The 17397-nt window shown below is 35.1% G+C and overlaps 1 protein-coding gene across 6 annotated transcripts in view; it reads right to left on the reverse strand.

Moving 5' to 3' along the window:
• Positions 1–17397, reverse strand: part of TEX2 (testis expressed 2) — a 149015-nt gene that overhangs the window by 106923 nt on the left and 24695 nt on the right. For 2 of the 6 annotated variants that reach the window (XM_051994978.1, XM_051994977.1), the window contains exon 1: positions 12078–12206. The exons of the other annotated variants lie outside the window; for them this stretch is intronic. The gene's annotated coding sequence lies outside the window, so the exon portion shown is untranslated. Of the gene's footprint in view, positions 1–12077; positions 12207–17397 lie in introns of those variants that run through there. 6 annotated transcript variants of the gene reach the window in all.

Genomic DNA, 17397 nt, shown 5'->3' on the forward strand with positions numbered 1-17397 from the left:
ACAAGCACCCACCAAAAAATGAAAAGTGACTAACAAAATTACACAGATCAAGTATGACATAAACCACCCCATCCTGAAGATGAGAGTCCACAGATTCAACACATCGCACAGATTTTTAGACTTTTTCAAAGTATTGATCAGATGTGCTCATTTTTCCCCTCTTTAAAAATATTGTTTGTTACATGAGATGACTCTCTCAGAGGGGTGGGTAAGGGACAGTGGGGATAACTATGACAATATAAGAAACAGAAGACTTCAGTAAACACACATAACATTTTAAAATATGATATCATTGATAGAACATGCCTAAACCAACTATAGTACACAAATGTAATGGATTATTGTCTTGAAAGAAATGATGAAGCATGGAAAGAGTCATCTGAACTGTGTTAGAATTCTTACAAGGTGCTAAATCAGTGGAATTGATAGAGACAATGGTTGTTTAGCAGGGTGCTTAACAGTTCTCTAGATGTACTTACTACAGTTCCACAAGATTCACATCTTTAAGAGAGCATATATAAGCTAGGAGCCTCAACCAGGATTGACTCCGGGAGATTCAGAAGCCAGGAGATTCACAAGTCAGAGAACACAAACCCACATTTGGAGGCAGAGACAGATTCATTCCATCTTCCACCTTTGTGCTGGCTGGAGGCTGAAGCTGACAGAGGCAAAGGATTAGTGGGAGGAGCTCTTGGAACCAATGAGAGAGATAGGCCTCTAAGAAAGGTAACAGAGCTCCAGGAAGGAGACAAGACTTAAAAGGAAACAATAAAGGATTTGGACTTTAATTCCTGGCTGCATTTGGGGTGATTATTACTCAGAACTGAAACGAAGGCTGCTCCCAGAAACCCTCCAAGAAACCTGCTCCCAGAGAATATTGTATTTTAGAGAAGAACCTTACAGAACTGAACTGATGTAGAAGTTCAAGAGTGAAGAAAACAATATACACAATGACAATAACCACAACAACAACAACAACAACAAAAAAAAGGCAAAAGCTGCAAAATTACAAAAAAAACTAGCAGTTCCAAAAGAGATAGGAGAAGAAATTCTCACCTCATTTCTTTCCAAAGATAGGAGGTCCACATTCATGATACCTTATACATGTTTTCAGATTTTTTAAAAAAATACACTGACCAGTTTTATTGATTTTTTTCTTTTCTTTTTTTTAAAAAAATATTTTTAGCTGGAAAAATTCTCCAGGAGGGGAAAAGATTCTAAAGAAAATTGTGGTAATCGATAAAATATATTTTAAAAGGCAAGATGGGATCAGTATTTGACTGAAGTATGGTAAAATGCTTTGCTAGTATAGTTCACGACAGTGAAACATTTGTGCCAATAATTATGAATGTTAATTGCACCTGTTGCCTTCCCATTTTACAAGTATTTGATATTATCATTATTATGGCTTAGACCATGATACATAGTAAACATTTCTGCAGAGATGTTAAAGTGGATCTCAGAAAAACAAAGGTTTGTATGAAGTTTACTTCAACTTCTGAAAAGCATAACTACAAAAAACAAGCTCCCACTGGTACTGCATATGCCTTTGTGCCTGGGAAAATTGAGCCTAGCCCCACTGGCTGCATCTAGCTAAGATTCTCTAAGAAACTATGAGATTATCTAATGTCTTCCTTTGGAACTAAGGATCTAAGTGCATATTTATTTGGATGACAAAAACAAGCACACCTATGCCAAAAGAGTATGGGGAGCAAATCACAACATTACTTTAACTTTATCCCACAAAACCCTAAAATTAAATCAATGTAGATGTTAGTATAAGAACTACCTGTGATAAGAGAAAGAAGAATAGTTACATATGGTTGGGTTGCCAAAAAAACAAAAACAAAAAAACACCTAGCTAGGAGATCATCTAAAAACTATAGTTGCTCTTACGATCAAAAGGAGGATGTCAAGCCAATATTGTATGCCCAAAGTATCAGGTATATCTCTTCATATCAGGTTATCACAGGACCCCTAAAATGTCCTGCCCTCAGGAAACTTAGATTCTACTGAGAAAAAATAAGATGTACAAAGAAACTTAAATACAAAATAGATAAATTATGAGGAAACAAACTGACAGTTAACTGACAGCATATGCTACTTATTTCAAAGTAATACAATAATGACTTATTTTGCAACTCTAGAATAAAAGCAATCAACTTTTCATCCGGAAAAGGGCACACCAAAGTTTTTTAAACTATTATAGTTTTGCTGTCTAATTCTTCTGTTTTTTCCTGTGATTCTGTTAATTTTTCTTTTAAGTACTTATGTGTTATACCATTCATTACACATTAAGTACTGATATTATTTCACTTTTTTTCTGGATGTCTTTAATTACAGTACAATTTTCTAACTTATCATTTTTAACCATGTATATTTTTACTGCTGTCTTGTCTGATCATGATTGTCAGACCTACTTTTTGGAATTTTCCTAAGGCATAAAAATTTTGCTCAGGCACCTCATTTTAACTCTGTATGAATCTTGATCATTCAAAGAACCTCTCTTATAAACCAAATTCTTGGATTCTACAATCTAATTTATTCTGTTACCTCTATCTGTTTTGTTTAATGGATGAGTTTGTTCCATTTACATTCTTGGTTATGACCATTTATTTCCTTCTATCATGTCCTCTTATGCTTGCTTTCTCCTCCCAAACTCTTCTTCAGAAAGAAAGTGGGGAGAAAGAAAGAAGAGAAAGTAAGAAAATCCAGTATCCATCAGTAATATATGAGAGAGGTGATCTGCTCCCACTTGTAGCTTCATTTAGTCCTTCCTCCATTTTTGATCCCCCAATTTGTACTTCACTCTCCAAACATGAAGTTTGTTTTGCTTGTGATGATCCTCTCCCTGATTCTGCTTTCCTTCTTAAACTCCTCTCTCCCCACATGTTAGCTGAACTTAATGTATTTAGGATGACAGGATCATAGGTTTAAAAATAGAAGGAACTTTTAGAGTACATTTAGTCCAACACCTTCATTTTACAAATGAGCAAATAAAGGCAAAGAGGTTAAATGGCTTGCCCACCTAATAAATATTTGGGGTAAGATTTGAAATTAGATTTCCCTAACTCCATGTCTAGTCAGTCCTCTATCCTCAACTCCACCATACTTATCTTCTTACACCAAATTACGTATATGATAGTTTTCAACCCTCCTTTATCTGATTAAGGAAATGGATTTGTGAGATTCTTGCTTCTCCAAACCTTTCCTCCATGATTGTATGTTCTATCACATCCCATTTTTGGCAAACATCAAGTTTCTCGTGTCCTTTTTAATTTCTTTCCTTACTGTATTCCTTTATTTCACTCTCTTTTTCCTCCTTTTCTTAAAATTAAAAAAATAAATAAACACACTCAATAGAAAGTTTATCTTTCTTTGATCTTTCTGGGATATTTGAAGAAAATGGGACTCTTCACTGTCTGGCATGTTACCATTTAAATATTATTTAGCAAATTCCAAATGATCTAGTTTATTTTCTAGATTTCTCTTGTCTCCTATGTTTACATTTCAAAGACTTTACCTAACTCTCCTCTTTTCATCAGGAATGTTTAAAAATCTTCTATGTTAGTAAAGTTCCATTTTCTCTCCTAAGAATTATGTTAAGTTTTGCTATGTGGCATTATTTTGTGTTCTAAGTTTCTATTTTTTTTTTTTTTTTTTTTTTGCTTTTAGATGTACTGTATTTCAACATTTTCTCTTATTTAAAGAAGTTGCAAAATAGTCACTTGGAGGGAAGATTTATAAAAATTCTATTATAGTTTCCACAGATCTTTTTAAATAAACAAACAAATATTAATACTACAATTACAAAGTCCTTTTGTTTCTAGAATTTCTTAGGATACTTCTTTATACTACATTCAGTATTCCTTAATGGGGAAAAATGTTCAATAAAAACAACATTTAAAAAGATAACATAAGAAAATCAGCCCTGGTTTTTTAGGTGAATTTATTTTTTTCTTTTAAGCCAAGGGATTGAGTTCACACATTAATTTGGTACTTCTGCCCCCATTATTGTCACAAAATTCTAACCCTAAAAAAAAAAAAAAAAAAGACAAGTGAAATAATAACCTCTCTTTCATTCTATTTTTTTTTTTTTAAGATGAAAACACTTATATAACCACAAGATTCAGAACTGTGGAGTGACTATTGTACCTACCACTTTTCATTTGACTTTTTTGCCTGACTGCCTATACACTGATTGGAAGGAGCTTCTCCCGCCACAACCATTGATGACAAAAGCTTGTTCAGAAGAGAAGGCCTGATTTTGACTGGTTGAATGAGTTCTTGGATGCTTGCTCCTTTGTATGTGAACTTTTGCATTCTGTTTGTAATTTGACTTGGAAACACTGGATTTTAAGTATGACATTCATGGCTGTTTTCAATTTGGGGTTCAACCAAGGACTAGTTTTGTCCTCTCCTGTGGTCTGGACATTTGGGTACTGAAGATGACACTGTGGGATAAGTCCCAGGAGTCTTGCAGGGACCCCCAAGCATGTGCTTCAGGTTGTTAAGCTGTCCTTATCTACTTATGTTCCTCTGAGTGCTCCAAGACATGCTCCTCTGTCTCTTTAGCTAATGGGCTGACTCTTCTGCTACCCTCTAACAGATATTAATCCCTCCAATTACTAAAGGATGATTTCTGTCTACCCTGATTCTGCTTTGTCCTCACTCCTCATATGGTTTGTGAGACCAGGGTAGAAGTTAATCCTGCTGGCACATCTCAGCTCAGAAAACCCACAGGCTTCTGACCCCATAAGAATGGATGTGGTGCAATCCAAACACCCACAGGCTTCTGGCCTTTGACCATGATTAAAGCTAGCTTCTGCCTTCCATGTAGTACTCTAGGTTCTAGGTGTCATTCTGTACCTCACTGCAGTTTCTCTCTTCTGTGGTCATCATTGCCCTCCCAGCCACCCTTTCAGACAAAGAGGGAGGAGAGTCGGGCTCCCTTACAATCTTTCAGGCTGCCATCTTAACTCAAAGATTTGAGCTTCCTGTTGCTCAATTGTCACTTTATTACTTCAATATGGTGCTCAACACATATGGTATAATCTTCACAGGCATTTGCCACATTTTCAGAAAGTTTGCTTCTGTATCTAAATTTGATTCTCCAACCAACACTTTTCCAGTTCATTCGAACAAATAAAATCTATGACCTCAACATTACCAGAAGTTCCGGGTGACTAGATGAATACTTTGTAAAACTGTATCACTGTCTGTTATTTTCTTAGAAATTTTATTACCTGTTTATTACAGTTATTATTAATTAAAATTCCCGTTTTCCAATTTATTTCTTCCCTATAAGTAGCACTGTGTATTGGATAAAATCCTGATCTTGGATTCAGAAAGACCAGGGGACTCATATTGTACCTCATGAATTTAAAAGCTGAATAATCCTGCAGGTATGTCATTTAAGCTTGTCAACCTCAGTTTCTTAGAAAAAGAAGCACTTACCTCACAAGGCTCTTTTGAAATTCAAGTGAGAAAATGATATAAAATACTTTATAAACTTTTAAATGACATGTAAATATCAGTTGTTGTTCCTATTTTTTTTTTTTAACCAGATCTGAGATTTCATTGGTATAAGGAAAGTCCTATGAGGAAGCTCCCTTACCCAAAACAGATTAGTACCTATTGTTTTCTTGACAGTGGTAGCAAGTTACAAGAGTTAATGAGGGATTAAGTAGCTTGCAATCAAGATCTCCCGGACCCTAAAACTGACTCTATCTCTAATACTGTATTGTCTTTAATAATAATGATCACTCCTAAAAGTTTCAGAGTCCAGTTCCAGAGACTATTAAAACAAGCTAGATGGTTTAAAGAGCTGCTATCACCGGCAATCACTACCAATTGCCTTCTCCCTTCATCTAGGCCATTGGACTACTTTCCTCAAGGGGCATGATTGAAGATAGAGGAGTCAACAACTCATTCCTTCTGATGTGTTAGAAAAAAACACCAGGCCTTACCATCTACTCTGCCTCTGAATCCCAAGATCCATCTGCCCTGTCCCTACATAGGGACAGAATTCTGGTCACACACCTTATTTCTGTCAGCTTAACTACCTTTCATTTCAAGAGCCTTTCCACCTACCCTGTGACTGCATTTTCTTTACAGTTTTGTTTCCCACAATTAAAGTATAAGTTTCTCATTAATAGGGACTGCCTCGATCCTATTTATATCCCCCTAGTAAACACTTAGTAAATGTTTTTTCATTGTCAGACTCACTGTTCTAAAGTCATACTTTCATTCCAAATTTATTCTCATCAAAAATATCTTTTCTAGCATAAAAAAATTATCTAATAAATGGCATATAAAAACATATCTTTTAGGATTTCTAAGGAAAGGAATGAAGAGACTCTGAAATTCTGGGGGCTTGGTTTGGCTTTTTAAAGGTTATTTTTGCTTATTACCCTGACTCTGACAAATTCTCCTGCATAATCCTTTTTAAAACCAAAGAAAGATATCATTTCATTTATATACCTGAATCCGTTCAAATTTATAAAAGGACAATCTGTGTTACTTTTTTTCCAAGGACTGATGAACATATGGAAAAAATAATTACAATCTGCCCCCCCCCTTCCATGGCAATTGAGGTTAAGTGACTTGCCCAGGGTCACATAGCTAGAAAGTGTTAAGTGTCTGAGACCAGATTTGAACTCAGGTCCTCCTGACTTCAGGGCTGGTGCTCTATCCACTGCACCACCTAGCTGTCTCATAATTACAATCTTTTAAGATTTTTTTTTTAAAAGGATGAAAAATATTTTTTTAATTTTCAGCTATATTTTTCAAGTTAAACTTATTAACTGTACTTCCTTTCAATTGAAATGTGAAGGGCTATACAAGAGCAGAAGGTTATCTTTACTGTCTAGTACAGTCAATACTTAAAGCACAATAGAGTTATGGGATGACACAAGTGGGTATATCCCATGATGATTGTGATATAAAAAATATTAAAATAAAACATTTAGAAATTCATCTCATAATAAAAACAGCAAAATAGTGTTTAGATAAATCATTTTTAAAAGAGATACCTGTATCAAAATTGAAATCTTAAGTGAAATGTAGTTCAAAGTACTAATTAAAGTTTTTTAAAGTCACATGTTGATTAGAGACCATTCATCAGCTATATCCCTGCTACTTAGTAGGCTAAGACTAATGGACACTTTGAGTTGCATTAGAGCTATTATCAATTAGGTATCCCCATGAAGTCTGGCACCAACATGATAACACCCTCCCATCCTTAGTACCTGGGAGCCATTAAGTTGTGTAGGGAAGGGCTGAAATGGCCCATGAGCCTTGGAAAATAAAAATACCCAGTCAGAAAACGAAAAGGAAAATATTAATTAATGAAATTCCTACTGAGGGCAGATTACCATACTGATAATGTAAGTGGCAAAGTTTATTAACCTTGTTACCCAAATGCAATGCCATTTAGCACAGAGTCAAAGAAGAGCCCATAGTCTTTCAAAGGCTGACAGAAACAGCACAGAGCATTTAGTTTTTAAAATGAAATTAAATGATTGTGAAAAGTAGCAGTTTTAAATGTTCAATTCGTCTGTTCCTTGAAGGCAAGATCTATTTTGTTTGTCTTTATAGTCACAGCACATAACATAGTACCTAGGATGTAGCAGACCCTCAGTGAATTCTTATTTACAATCTGCTTGGCTTTCATCTGTGAATTTTCCCCCCAAAAGTCATTTCTCAATGATCTGTTCTTACAGAAGAGTAAAAAAGCAATTACAAGTGGGACTTCTGGAATATACTATATTTTTTTATAGCAGATTACTTAAGCTAATGTGAAGATCCGTTTATATTCCTTTGGCATATACCAAATGCCTTACAAGGGAAACAATTCAACAACAAATCAAAACTTAACAGGATTTTTAAAAACTGCTATAATACATCCATATGTACATATCCAGGAGCTGACTATATAACGTATGCTGTACTTAATATCCATAGGGCTGATGGTTCATTAATTTTAGATGAATTTCACAGTAAGTTTTCAGTAATTACCAGCAGATTGCATTACTAGCTCATGAGATCCCTGTACCAATTAAAAGATCCAATTACTTAAGCAAAGCCTCTAGGATCACATGTCTCCTATAGAGCTATGCCTATGCAGCCAACCTGCCTAAAAGGTTTTATACTGAAGTCCACAGAGTTTTCCACTTTAACTACCCTCTAAGCTACACCATGCTTACTGTCCCATAAAAATAAAGCAAAGCATCCTCTAAGCTTGATACAAAATCTGAGAAGCAAAAGCCCCAGATGCCAAGGCTTGTATTTTTAATAAATAATTTAAGATCTCTAAATAACAAACCAATTAAGTTGCATAAACATTTGTTCATTAAAGGTAATTTTCTAAAGTTGTGAAGAGTTGTCAGTATTATGCCTTCCCTAGATCTACTTCAAGGGGAAAGGAGAGGAGATAATAATTAATAGTAATACTTTTAATAGTACCCAAGATCTGGGGAAAAAAAATAGATGAGTATCAACAGAGAGATGGCTAAACAAACTGTGGTACATAAATATAATGGAATGTTATTGTGCTGTAAAAAAACAATATAAAATGATGAATGCAAAAGAAGCATAGGAAATCTTTTATAAACTAATGCAAAATAAAGAAAGCAGAGCCAGGAAAAAATATATATAATGACTATACACATGTAAGTGGGAACAACAACAACAAACAAAAAAACCTAAAATTGAATGTTGTGAAATTTTAAATGATTAAGCTTGGTCCCAGAGAAGAGAAATGAGAATCTTCTTTGCAGAGGTTGGAGTCTAGAGATGTGGACCAGTGTGTAAATATAATGTTGGACTTGTGTTTTGGTTAGTTTTCCTGAATTGTTTTTATTTTTCCCTTTTGTTATTCTTTGTTATATGGGATGGCTCTGTGGGAGAGGAAGAAAGTAGGGGTAAAGACAAAAGATATCAATAATTTAAGAAAAACAAAAACTTTTTAATATTATTATTATTATATAATTATTGTGTACCCCATTCCAAACTTTATGTATCTTGACATCTTTTTTTGGCTACAGACTAGAGCTAACGCTATAATTAGAAAGTTTTATACCTGGGAAAATTCATTTGATCGAGGATTAAAGGGTGGGGGTATGTAGCGGCATCAAGGACAGTCTAAACATTGATATGATCAGGCTGAGAGAAGGGGAGATTCATGCTCCAGAATATACAGCTCCCGGGCCTTCAAAGAGTTGTAGAAGGAAAATAGGTGCCAAGAGAATGGTGTTTCAGCAATAGGATCTATAGTGTTTTCATTATGTGATGGCTTGATGAGAGTATGAGAGGAAAAGGCATGCCTTACATGCCTTAGCTTTTCCCTAGTTACTGTGCTGTAGGAAACAATGAAAAGTGAAGAATATAAGAGAAGCATAGGAAATCTTTTATAAACTAATGCAAAGAAATGTGTGTCTCCAGATGTAAACCCTGGAGCAAAGCGCTATCTGCCCTGAGCTAGGTATATCTCAGAAGAGGGTTTTTTATATAAAAGATGTTTCCTTATTAAATCAAGTGAATGAAGATTGTTTCCTGCCCAAACTATGACATATAATTTGATAGTGAGTCCACTGAATTAGTCCCTCACACATGTACACTGGACAGATACCATAGATAGAGAGTGAGCTGAACCCAGAATTAAATAGGAAGAAGAAAATGGGATGAACTGTATTTGAAAAGTCATTAAATGTTCACGACGATTTCTGCTAATATAAAAACCCATCTTTTAAACACCAGTATTGTCAAATCACCCTATTATGTTAAACTGATACTATCATGGCATTTGCAATCTTTATATAACAAAATTCTCAAAATTTTAATTGTGTTTTAAGTTTTACAAACCATTTTCCTCATCACTCCTAAGTGGTGAAAAATTTATTATTCTTATTTTATGGATAAGAAACTGACATCCTCAAATCTGAAGCAATTTGCCCAGGATCACATAACTAATACTACTAGAGCCATTTCTTGACTCCAGGTCTCTTGGTCTTTCTACTCTATGATCAGGATTATTCAAGGGGCAAATGAAAGGGGGACAGTAAGTAATTTAAAGTGATTATCATCCAAGACTTGCCCAAGAAAATGGGAAGTAAAAGTCATCCTCAAGGATGTGTAGAGCCAGGAAACAAAGTAAGTCAATTACATAGCAATGGGTGATGGGCAATGATATATGGAAGACAGAGGTTGTGGCACTGATGTCCACAAAGCATCAGAACCAGAGGAAGATCTCCACAACAAAAGGCTAGAGTCCTCATGGAGAATTTACAGAAAAATGTGGATGACACTGACATAGGGTGAGAAAAAAGGGATGTATGAAGTACTATCTATGTTGATGAAGTAGTGTATACTATTTATATTGCCCATGGTCACATAGTTAAGTGTCAAAAACAGGATTGGAACCTAGATTTTCTTGACTCTAAGTTTTTCAGTCTATCGACCAAAACTTTGCTTCAAAAATTTAAATTCTTATTAGGTAAATGGATCATTAAAACAACGACCCCCATCAATCCAACTCTCAACTCCTGGGAAAGCAGACATATAAGTGAACAACAGCACAATAACATAGACTATAAGGATGGGGTACAGAGAACTATGAACAGGGAGAAATGAAAGGAAAAATGAGTTAAACAAAAGACCTAGAAAATAATAGTTTCAAAGTTGATATCTAGGAAGGCATTATGTGATACAGAGAGGGAAAAATTAGATCAGAGGTGAGAGGGATTTTTACAAAGAAATAAAAAACAGGCCTGGACTACATGATACCTGGTACCATAAAGGGTCTTTTTCTAAGAGACAGAAGAGAGAGAGAATGCATATGAGCATGCTCACCCATGTGTTAACCTGGGGCTGAAACAAAGTAGAACTAAGAAGGGAGGTCAAACACACTGAGCTGGACAAAGATACCAAAGTATGTTGTATATGCAATACTAGATAACCTAGACATAGTTCATAGCAGCAAATCTTCACACTAAAATAAAACAATTTTTGTTTATACTCTACAGAACAGTTAGATGACTGTGAAGATGTAAGTGACTCACTGAGGAAAAGGCACAGTAGAGGCAAAACTGTTATCTTGTGATTAAAGCCTACCCTCATTGGTTCCTAGCTGGCAACTTCCCCGAGCTATGTTTTCCCCTCAATTCTTCAGACTGGTGAAAACTCACTGCACAGTTTTGCTTGTGGCCTGGGGAGGAGGAAGGAAAGTGAGGGAGAGAGAAACATAAGAAACATAAAGTCTTACAAAGACGAATGCTGAAAATTATCTTTACATGTATTTGGAAAAAATAAAGAGAGAAGAAAATAAAATATTAGTAAACTAATTTCTACAGATAACAAATGAATGGAATTTTCAAAATTAAACTGTTGGACTAGTGGATGAGGGAGGAGTAAATCTGCAAAAAGGAAGCAAAAATAAAAGATCAATAAAAATAAGAAAAAACTAAGCTATCAGATAACAAAGCATATTAAAATAATAAATGATACTTATAAACATAACTCTCCACTTGCCCTACCAAGGCATGGGATGACTCTCCTGGGTTCTAAAAGACTGGGTCCACAAAACCCAAGCTCTGGCAGGTTCTTCTATCCCTCCATCCCCCAAAGAAGTATAGTCATGGCAACAGTCTGCTTTTCAAGGACAGTCTTCCCTAGATACAAAGGAGCTCATTACCCAAAAGCTGGTCATTTGGAAATCGATTCTTTGGCCATAGCAATCTATGAAACAAAGAAAAAGATAAAATGGCTCCCAGTTCTATGGTTATGTGGCCAAGTGATGGTGACTAAGTACGGAAAAGGGGATCACAATACAAAGAATCATAAAGGTTTAGATTTTTTGAGACTTTTAGAGATTTTTGTTTAATGACCAATGAGTGGACATACTAGAAAAGAACTGAATTCAGAACATAAAAGGAAGTCGATGTGTGACCAGAAGAAAAGATGAGGCAAGAAGAGGGAATGACCAATGAGCAGCCTACATATGCTAGCGGTAACCATGCCATGTCAAGAGAATGCAAGGAAGCCCCAGTACACTGGATAGACCCTTGTGGTGAACTTACGGAAACACATGAACAAGAGTTGCACAGGATGGGCAGGCAGAGATGGGCTGCAATCTGCATTGTTGGAAGAAATACCCACATCGATGAGATCACTGATCCAATGGAATACTGAAGTATTATGAAGATAAGTCTTTTTTCATAGTTCCTGATCAGAGAAAGAATAGCCTAATTTAACATTTTACATTTGGAAGCCTGTTATTTAATGCTATGCAAGGATTATTAAACTATATAAGGCTCCTCGTAAAATAAAAAATCTATTAAGTATAATATGAACTAAATTGTACAGCCTTTTTCAAAAACATTATCTAAAAGATTTCTGAGGTGGAAGAAAATATAACTTAAAAGATCCACAATAAAAATGACTGGTTCAGATCTGCTTTTCTGTATCAAAGGATCTAGAGTATTATGCAGATTTAAACCACAGCCATTCTTTCTTCTCTATAAGTAGAAAAAGCTAAGGGTTTATAAATCATTTGGATAATTTATTGGATAAAAATTCACTTTAGACATAATGTTATAGAAGCCTATTATTGTGCTTCAAGGAATCTTGTTTATAATAACCACAATGGCTAGACCTGAAGTATATGTATATACCTACATACATACACATCCCAGTTCCAATTTTTAATCACCTGTAATATAGAATAAACCAAGTGTGATAGTTATAGTAGCTATAATCCCAGCTACTAGGGAGACTAGGATTATCATCTCTTAAATTCAGAAGTTCTTAATCATAGTAAAATAAACTATCTGGATTAAGCTAAGCATCAATACAATGAGTTTCCCAAAAGCAGATGCTTATAAGGAAAGAAGACCTGAATGAGGTTGGAAATGAGGAAGGTCCAAGTTTTCAGGCTGATTAGAGTACAGGCAGTAGGACATAGGACAGCTGAGAAAACAAAACAAAACAAAACAAACAACTGCTCCTCTTTCCACTCTTCCTTCTTTTCTTCCCTTCCCCCCTTTTCCTCCCCCCAAACTCTGGTATTTCAATAGGCAAGTCTAATTTGCTTTATCTGGGTATTGAAAGGGCACCTGGGTGGTACAGTGGATAAACTGCTGGGCCCAAAGATAGAACAATTCATCTTTATGAGTTCAAATCTATCTTGAGACACTTATTATCTGTGTTAACTTGATAAGTCCTATGTTTGCCTCAGTTTTCCTCATCTGTCAAATAAGCTGGAGACAAAAATGACAAACCACTCTGGTATCTTTGCCAAGAAAACCCTAAATGGAGTCATAAAAAGTCAGATATGACCAAACAACAAAATGTATTCAAAACTTAAGATGATTCCCAATATAGAACTAAGATATATACATATATTTTAAAGCAGAAATTCTCAAATGTTTTGACCTCTGCAAAAAAAGAAAAAGAAAAAGAAAAAGGCATCTTAATCTCCTCCTTGAAAGGTTCAGTTCCATCAGGTACTAACAAATCCATGAAACTTTCCTTCCTGCATCTCCCCAGCAGGAAGCAATCTCTTATTTCACTTTTCCACCTTTCCTGTGAATTCATCATGCCCTGTTTTGTATTATAGTTATTTGAGCTGAGAGGCAGTTTGGAACAGTAATAGAATACTAGACTTGGAGATCAAATTCCACCTAAGAAACTTCCTGGCAGTATGACACCATATGAGCAAGTTAGCTTACCTTTCTTACTATTTTATCACATATGCAAAGAAGATACTACTACCCATTTCACAAAATAGCTGGTGATTAAGTTGGCTAATGCACTATTAATATGAGATTTTGTCTAATGACCAATGAGAGGATATACTACAGGAGAATTGAATCCTACTGATCATTATCACTATTAAAACAAATTCAGAAGATAAAAGGAAGTTGATGTGTGACCAGAAAAAAAGACAAGGCAAGAACAAGGAATGACCAATAAATAGCCTACATATGCCAGTGGTAATCATACTATGTCAAAGCCTTTTTCAAAAAGTTATCTAAAAGAGATTTTTGAGGTGGAGGAAAATGTAACTTAAAAGACCCACAATAAAGGTGACTACTTTAGATTTGCCCCTCTGTACCAAAGGATCTAGGATATTATACAGATTGTAAATATAAAGTCAGTCAGATCAACAATTATTAAGTTCTATGTGCCAGGCATTATGGTAGAGATAGAAAGACAAAAAGCTTTTTTCAATAAATATTGAAAATATTTAACCTCATTCACTAGATCAGGATTTTTTAATCTTTTTTGTGTCATGGACCTCTTTGACAGCCTAAGAAACCTAGCCTTCTCAAAATAATGGCAGTAAGTGCATAAAATGAAATGCATAAGGTTGTGAAGTATTAAAAAACATATTTTTACATATGAATATACAGCACAAAAATTATACTGAAATAGTTATCAAAATATTTTTAATAAACAAATTCATGGAACCTAAGTTAACAACCCTTGTCCTGGTTTGGAGGCTCTTGAGAAGTGATTGCATTCTCTATGCATAATCAACAACACCTCTGACACACAATAAATGTATGCTCCACTTATTTTTCCCCTTTTTCTGATAAGTGCAACCTTTTTTAGGTCTTGAAACATTCTTCTGATTGTGCTTCTCACAATGACCTTTCAGTAAATCATGTGATCTCCTGAGGTCTATTTTTGACCGTTGACCTAGTCTATTTGAGACTTTTTCATTAATTTCCTGAGCAGTAGAGTTGCTGATCAGAAAGCAGTGATTATGATTTTTTTTTCCCTCTAAGCTTGTTGTTCTTTCCTAAGAACTTTAAGCTGGCAACAAAACCAACACATTCCAAACTGCTAGGCTTGTAGGAAAACAAGTTATTTGAATAAAAGCCTTGAACAATCATTTTTAAATAAGTAAAGGTTTAAGCTTTAATAAACACTCCCTGGTAAATTTTCCACATCACAGAATGGCTTGTTTTGAGAATTACCCAAAAATTTCCAGACGTTGTTCCAAAGAACATTTAAAAACTTTAAAGATTTAAAAATCTTAAGAAATGAGAACATTTTCCTAAGATATGAAAAATTTAGTTCTGACATATAGGACTCAACTTTTTAGGCATTAACAAATTTCCCTGTTATTTTTAAAACCACTAATTTGTACAAACTATAACCTCTGCTTAAGCTCCTTCTATCAGAAACATACATATAAAAATATCATTACCTGAGATTATTTATTTTATTGATTCAGTGCAGGGTATTGGCAAGAATGTTGGACTTAAATTCAGGAATACTTGATTTCAAATTCCACCTCAGAGCTATGTAACTGGAGAAATCAATTAAACCTTTCATACCCTGTTTCCTCATGGCTAAGATGAGGATGATAATAGCATCTAAGTCACAGTGTTGTTGTGATGATTCACCAATCAAAAATAATCAATAGTTTATTATGTGGCAAGTATTAAGCTAGGCACGCAGGTTGCAAAGACAAAAATGAAACAGTTCCTGACTTTAAAGAGTTAAATTCTAAATCAGAGAAACCACATATATAAGTAGATCAAAACATATCAATGTAAAAATAAGTAGATATAAAATACATACAAAATAAAGATTTAAATTCTAAATCAGGGAAACTACAAAGTAAAAACAAGATTATGGGGTGGGTGTGGAGAAAGAAAAGAGCAGGTAGCACTCCCCAGCATTCTCCAAGTCAGGAAAGATTTCAAGAAGATGACTTGAGCTGAACTTTAAAGGAGTCAAATATTTACAAGAGAGGAGGGGGACAAAATGAAGAGCAGAGTGGATTCAAGACAGGAGTACAGCCTGAAAAGTCACAGAGACAAAAGATGGAAGCTCATGTGGGGTTTCAATGCTAAGCAGAGGACTTTCTATTACCCTAGAAGGCCCTTATTGAAGAAGGGAGAGATGATCAAACCCATGTTTTAGACAGATGTATAGAAGATAGAGAGAAAAAGAAGCTGGGAGATCAACTAGAAGACTGCTAAAGAAGTCTTTGTCAGAAGTAATGAAGGCCTAGACATGTGAGAAGATGGACACAACAAATGATACAGGTAAAAATGGTAAAACTTGATAGTTGATTGGATATGACGGAGAGTGTTCAAGGGAATGAGAATTTCAGGCATGAGTGATGCAAAGGTGGGTGACCTTGACAGAAATAGAAATGCTAGGAAAAGGCATGGAGAACACTAATAAATTCTGTTTTGGAAATGTCCTCTGAGCTGCCCATAGCACAATTGGAAATAACCAATAGAGAGCTGGTGATAAGGAATTGGAGCTTGAGAAGGGAATTAGGGCTAGACAGATATAGAAATGGGAGTCATCTACATGGAGATGATAATTGAACTATGAATGTCAATGAGAGTAATAATATAGAAAGAAAAGGAAATCTAGGACAGAATCAAAACAAATATGAATGCTTATAAAGTACTTTTAATCCTTAAAAGAGTTTTACACACATACATATGTAAACACGTATGCAGAGAAAGCTGAACAGGATCTTTGAGATCATCTGGTCCTTTTACAAAGGAAATCAAGGCCCAGAGGTAAACTGAAGTAATTTGTCCAAAGTCATACATACAGCAATAGTCAGAATTTGAACCTCTATCCCCCAACTACAAATTCATAATTCTTTCCCACTACATTTCCTTTCTTTTTGTAAGACTTTGGTATATTAAGTATCAAAAACCATGAAATAAAGCTTGCTTCTGCAGTGCAATAGGCAATACAACATATTTCTTAATCCTATTGAAGACTCAAAACTTTATATACATAAAAAGCTCAGAAATATGAAATTAGTTTGGTTTTCAATTCAATAACAGTGTTTAAGCTCATTATACAGAACGAGGCACAAGAATCTAAAAATAAAATAGTCCCTGCCCCAGTAAGGTAGAGAAGAACATAACATGTACATAGACTAACAGCTGGGAATGAGAAAAATCAGGAAGAGTTTGTCTAGAGGAGGCCCTTGAGGCGAGCTCTGGAAGAACCTAAGACTTCTAAGAGAAATAGTCAAACAAAACTGGGAACTAACTGAGAAAAATGAAGAAAAGTGACTTTCCTCCCAGATGTCATTTATAACCTGCCTCTTCTACTACACTGACCTCTACTGTCAAACTTGTTTGGGCAAGAATGTCACAAAGGTCAGGTCCCTTTAGTTTTCATTTGTAACTTTGATAGCACATACGTCATATGAATCCAGTGGGAAATCAAATATGAGATGACACAACATTTAAATAGATTTCTCTGTTATTTAACTTTTTGTACTTTTTATACTTCAAAGAGACCTGGGCTCTCAGCCACATAGTATTTACCTATATCAATGCAGACCACAGCCCATCTACACCTTCTCATCCTGGGTGAGATTCTTAGCTACTTTCTCATGTAAAT

This window comes from Antechinus flavipes, chromosome 4, assembly GCF_016432865.1.
Source record: "Antechinus flavipes isolate AdamAnt ecotype Samford, QLD, Australia chromosome 4, AdamAnt_v2, whole genome shotgun sequence".
In the NCBI taxonomy this organism is placed as follows: Eukaryota; Metazoa; Chordata; class Mammalia; order Dasyuromorphia; family Dasyuridae; genus Antechinus; species Antechinus flavipes.